The sequence below is a fragment of the Sciurus carolinensis genome, chromosome 6 (genome assembly GCF_902686445.1).
Source record: "Sciurus carolinensis chromosome 6, mSciCar1.2, whole genome shotgun sequence".
Lineage (NCBI taxonomy): Eukaryota > Metazoa > Chordata > Mammalia > Rodentia > Sciuridae > Sciurus > Sciurus carolinensis.
In genome coordinates this window covers 129142738-129149146 of record NC_062218.1, presented here as the reverse complement: position 1 = coordinate 129149146, position 6409 = coordinate 129142738, and positions in this window count along the sequence as shown.

Below are 6409 nucleotides of genomic sequence, written 5' to 3'. Positions count from 1 at the left end.
CCATGATCCTTTGTGCTCTGGGCTCCTCTTGCCTTCCTCCTGACCTGCACCGTAGCCTCCAGTGCTATAGGCCTGGTGATCCATGTCTTCTGCTGTCAGTGGTGGATTCTAAGTCAGAGCCTAGAGATCTCAGGTGTGGTCAGTCCAGCAGGGGGACCCTGCCTGTGTCCCCCTGAGTGTAGGTCCCATTCAGGGGTTGGAGTGACTCCTAAGCCACTGTATCTCCACCCATGTGCTGAACCTTCAGTGCCCACCTGTTAAACCTGGCATGTGTTGGGGGAGGGTCTTCTGAACTGAAATTTGGGGCAAAACTACAGTTTAGATCCCCCTTTCCTTCCCGCCCTGGGAGGGCAGGCAATTGGGGTGTGAATTGCAAGTCCTCCTTCCATTCCAGAGCTTGGAGGTGAACCCTTTTGGGCCTGTGCAGCCTGTTCTCTGATTGCTCCCTGGTGCCTGGTGGATGCTACTTTCTCACATCCTTTCCTCCCAGATTCCATTTTGCTGCCACTCCTGTGGCATTTGCTGGTGGGGTCATGGGCCTCCCAGCTCTCTGTCCTCTTCTTAGCAGTGGTTGAGAGGGTTTTGGAATTGGAAAATCTGAATTTGAATCCCAGTTTACCCAGTTATGTGACCTTGGGCAGGAAATTTGTCTTCTTACATACAGCTCATTTCCTTATTTTCCCTTGACTGACAATTGTGCATGAAAAGAACTGTGTGCCTGGCACAGAGTGGGCTCTCAGTAACGAGCAACAGGGGTCATGTTGGCGATGGCAGTCCCTGGTCCCAATTTACCTCCCCTTTGATGCCTAATACCTGGACTGCCTTTTCTGTGTTCAGAGCTGGCAAGAGGGAGCAGTTTCCTTGTGGGAGCCAGGATCAGAATGTCCAATCAGTGCAAGATGGGGGTGGGTTTCAGGAGTGATCAGAGAGGCCTGGTACGAGGGGCCTGGGTGACTGAGATTCTGGTGTCCGGACACACCTGGGCAGCGCAGGCCTTTCTTACATCAGCTGGCGGAACTACTGAGAGGGGGGAGTCTCCCCAGAAATGTGAGAACCAGGGGGGCCTTGTATTCTTTAGCCATTCAAATACCATCTTTTTACCTACTGTGTACAGGTCATTGTACTAGCTCTGAGGATAAAATGGTAAACGAAAAGATATAACCAGAGGGTGCTCATGGCTTATTATAGATCTTTCTTAAGAGGGGGCAGTGAAGTAAGAGTTTTAAAATTTATTTTTATCATCTCAATCTCATTATTTCTTCAAAGAAGGAGGTTTTTTAATATAAATATGACACAGGCTCACTTAAAATTTCTCAATGTATAAAAGTACAAATGAAGTAAAAAAAAAGAAAAGAAAAGAAAAAAAACCAAGGAAGTTAAACAAAATGAAAATCCCCCCACTTTGAAATGTTGACTTTTGATGAACATCCTATGAACGTGGACTTTTCAGTGAATGTAGCATGCTGTTTATAATTGGCTTTTCCCCCCCTCACACACAGTATATGAGGATTTTCCATGTTCATTAAGATCATGTTTTTGTAGATGTTCTATACTGGGAACATCCTTTTCTGCTTACAGACGTAGAGCATACCCCCTGTAAAAGTTTCAACCTTAGAGATACAGAGCGTAACCAGTGAACGTCCCCATCATCTCAGCCTCAGGAGGAGCATGGCTGCTTTATGGGGTTCCAGAGTGTTCTGTGAACAGTATGATTTCCTTGGGTGGCTTTCCCTTCATGTCTAGTAGGTTGTGTTTCTGATTTTATTTATTATAAACAAATTTCTGTGAACATCTTTTTAGATGTATATCTTTTCAGGGGCAAAGGGTATACACATTCATCATTTTGATACATAATAATTGGCACTGTGGGAGAATGCCTGTTTTCCCAGCCCTGACCAACTTGGGTTTTGTTAATATTTTTAGTTTTTGCCAATACCATGTAGTGGTTCCCTTCCTTGTTCGTGAGGGGTATGTTCTGAGACTCCCAGGGGATGCCTGAAACTGTGGATAGTACCAAACCTTATATGTATTATATTTTTCATATACATACATACAAATGATAAAGTTTAACTTATAAATTAGGCCTAGTAAGAAATCAACAATAACAATATGCTGTAATAAATGTTATGGGAATGTGATCTCTCTGGCCTTCAAAATGTATTTTTTATACATTCACCTTTTCATTTAATAGGAGTACTTTTATGACTTTGGCATATCTGATTTTCCAGCATCACTATTTCAGTGCTTTGGGGCAATTATTAAGTAAAATATGTGTTACTTTAATACAAGCATCTGTGAAAATATGAGAGTTGGTCCGATACTAAGAATAACCACTAAGTGACTAGCAGGTGGGTAGTATATACAGAGTGGATACAATAGACAAAGGGATGATTCATGTCCAAGATGAGATGAAGCAGGATAGCATGAGGTTTCATCATGTTACACAGAATGGCACACAACTGAAAACTTGCAAATTGTTTATTTCTGAAAATATCCATTTAATATTTTCAGACTTCAGTTGACTATAAGTAAATGAAACTGTGGGAAGTGAAACTGGCTAAGGGAGTGTCTACTGTAGTGGAAGATTATATATAATTGGGCTTGTTTACATTTATTTGATCATTGGTAGTTATTTTGAATTTCTTACTCTGCGAATGTCTTGTTTATGCCCTTTTCCAGGCTCTGAGCTCTGTACTGATCCCGAGTGACTCCTCTCCCTACATCGTGGGGCGTGAGGGAGAGGGAGCTTGCAGAATACCAGATGGAAGGTAACTGGCTTTTCACTTCACATGATTGAAAATTGAGAACACGAGGAGTGGAACCTTGCTCTAAACCACAGGCATGGTTAGAGGAGTTCTGTGTCAGTCAGCTTTCTATCAGTGTGACAAAATACCTGAGAAAATCAACTTAAGGAGGGAAACTTTATTTTGGCTCATGGTTTCAGAAATTTTAGATCATGATCACTAGGCTCTGTTGTTTCTGGGCCTGTAGTGAGGCAGAACATCATGGTAGGAGTGTGTGGGAGCAAAGCTACTCACCTCAGGTGGCCAGGAAGCAGCGAGGGAGCTTGCTTTTATAACAAAGCCCCTCCCCCAAACTCATTAAGCTATGAATCCATAAATAGATTAATCCATTCATGAAGTCAGAGCCCTCGTGACCTAATTGCCTCCCAAAGGCCCCACCTCTGAACTCGGCTGCACTGGGGACTAAGCCTTCAATGAACCTTTGTGGGTATTAAAGGTCCAAACCATAACAAGGATCAAGTCTGGGTCTCAACCCACTGACCTTGCCTCCTGAAACCAGTGTCAAAACAGAACTGACCTGTTGGCACAGTGTGGGATTATGTGTGCCCAGCTTCAGAGCTGTTACACAATTAGAATTACCTCTGTAGACATGGCTAGCTGGCAGTCTCCCTGCAGAAATAAGCAAGTCAGGCTGGTGCCCAGGTGAACTCTGGCTCCACTGCTGAGCAGATGGAAGTTGTGTGATTCCTCTGAGTGTTAGGCTTATAGAAAACCTTGGTTCTTAAAGATCATATAGCCCAACTCTCATATTTGGATGAAGAAGCCCAGAGAGGGGACAGAATTTTCTCAAAGTCCTCTGCCATGTGGACAGCAATGTCAATTTTCCTAGAAACTGTGGTGAGCTTGGGCACACTGTAAAATCCACACCCTGTAATGAGGCCTGTTGAGTAAGCACCGCAGCTGGAACAGCTCCTGGCTGCCAGGGACAGTGGTACAGAGGTGTTAGGTAGAACCACAGCCTAATCTCCTGGAACGCTGGGACAGCCCTGAGGACAGGCCTTGCTAAATGCCTATAGGAAGGTGGTGCTAGGGTGGTGTTCTGTGGCTCCTTATCTGGGCCTTCCCTCTTCCTATGGTCTTAATGGTTGACACCATGGATGTTTTCCAAGAACAAGATAAGCATCGCTGTTGAGATTGGCACATTTTGGTTGCACTTCCAGAGCCCCAAGTGTTGCCTGCTGGCTGGTTCCCATGAGCGAAGTGGCCCAGCCTCAAATCTGCATGATCACCTTGGCCAGTGATGCAGTATGCGTGTGTGTGTGTGTATGTGCACACACACACGTGAGTGCACACTCACGTGCACAGAGTTGTGAATCTTTGGGAACCATGGCGCTGTCTAGGTCAATCACAGATTCACTTGACTGGGGTCCGTGGGTCAAATTTTCTGCCTCCTCTGAGGTCCTCTCTGCTGTGCTATTTCCTTGGCCCTTCTTCCCAACTGGATTGACATCTCCCTTTTCTCCACATATCAACATCCCGGTTGATCTTTAAGGTTCAGCTCAAATCCTCTTCTGGCTCCTGTGTGAGGCCTCCTCCCCAATCCCAGTGGGAAGCTCTGGTGCTCTCCCTCTTCTGAAGGTCGACAGCTTCCTTCTGTGCCATTCACATGGTACCAAAGCTCATGCTGCCTTCCCACACCTCTTCTCTGGAAACTTCCTCACAGAGTGTATTGTTATGATGTTTCAGGAGGTGAGATCTTGTTGATCCAACGAGGCCGTGAATTCAGATTTACCACCGTTTTGTATTCTTATTGTCTAATGCATAGTAAGCCCTCTGGAACTGTTTGTCCAAGCACAATCTGAAATGCTTTCAGGTCAAAGGGGCCTTAGGTGCTTGCCTGCACCTGCTGGCTGTCACTCTAAGGGTGCAGTGGGCCCATCTCAGTCCTGCAGGAGGTTATCATCCAGGAGAAGCCATGGCGATTATGGGCCAGGGAGAAACCCTGAGCACTGGGGATTGACAGGGCAACACAGAACTGGTGTTAAGATTCTGGCAGCACTTACTTCTGCTGTGAGGTGGGACAAGAAACAGGCATGAGTGAGAGGAAAGGGCTGTGGGAGGGCAGCTTCAGGTGTGGCGGAGAACTGGACTGCTCTATTTCCCTAGAGGTTCTTGGAGGAGGGCTGAGGGGTTTGGGTTTAGCCAATGAAATGTAGTTCATTCTTAAGGAATCAAATCTTTCTTTGCAGTTCTGTGAGCCCTCAGTGTTTTGTACCAGGAGCAGGATGCATGTTCTCCTTGGATCCTAAAAGGAAACTATTTGCTAATCCAGTGTCTGTTTTTGAGAAGTCTGTTGTGCTTGTCATATGTTTTCTTGTTTGTTCATTCTGTGCTGGGCCAAGTGATGTGATGCTGATCTGCTAAAAGGTCTAAGTGGGGCTCAGCTACTTACAATGCTGAAGCAAAGGAGACTCGCCAGCATGGACAGGTTTAAATTCATGGTTCTCTGTTGCCCAGAACAATACTCAGAATACTAAGGCTGGTGTGCAGGGACCCCCCTACTCCCAGGCTCTGCAGGCTGCTCTGGACTCTTGACTCTCTGTTCTCTAGAGTTTCCTCCAACCCTACTGAACTTGTATTTCTCCTACACACTGGTTGTCACCTGCTGCCATGCTTTTGCTCATGCTGAGTCCTCTGCTTGGACCTTTCATGTCGCCTCCACCACTCAGCATGACATGGTCCTATTTGTCCTATCAGACTCCTGTAGACTTCTGTAGGAAGAAGAGCTTGAGCTTTGGGGTCAGCTAGATATAGATTCAAATCCTACTTTGCCACTGGGTTACAATGGCCTTAACAACACGGACCTCATGGTATTTTGGGATTAAATTGAGGGGCTCATGTGTGCCACATGCCCAGGATGGATGTATCTGCTGTGTTTTTTCTTCCTTCTTAGCTTCTACTATCATTCTTAGTTCTGGGTCCACAGAACTAAGAGTCTGGCAGTACTTACTTGCTCGTCCCTGCCGGTTTATCTCGGTGGAATCCTTTCATCCAACAAGCATTTGTTGAACACTTCCTGTGTGCTGTGTGCTGGGTTGGGTGCTAGGAGCAAATTTTGTTTGGAGTCTGCCACTGAGGAATTGTGGAGGAGCAGGGTGCTTCCCATGGTGATGAGAGAGCTTGGTAGCTGAGGAACAGGATTCTAGAAGAAGCAATGTTTGAGCTGAGCTCTGGAGGATAACTGGGCAGTAACTTAAAAAAAATAGGAGAGAAGAGAGTTCTAGGAAGAGCCAGCAGCAGGGTGAGGGATCAATGAGCCATGAGCTGGGTTGAGACCTCTCCCTGTGATCCATAGGAAGGATTCTGAGTCAGTGTGGTGCGAGATCATATTTGCCTTTAGAAAAGTGAACAATGGGCAGAACCGGGTCAGAAAGGAAGCTGGGAGACCAGCTTGGGGAACCAAGGCTCTGCATTTGCAGCATTGGCCTCACTCTATCTACTGAGGGGGACTCACTTCTCCCAGGAACCCCATGCTGGGGCTGGTGTGTTGGTGCCTGGGTGTGAGGCTCCCACCACCTCACTGAGGAAGGCCAAGGAGATGTGGGAGGGGGTTGGCCTCCCTCCTGGCTGTATTGTATCCAGTGGGAAACATTTGGAATGTGTGC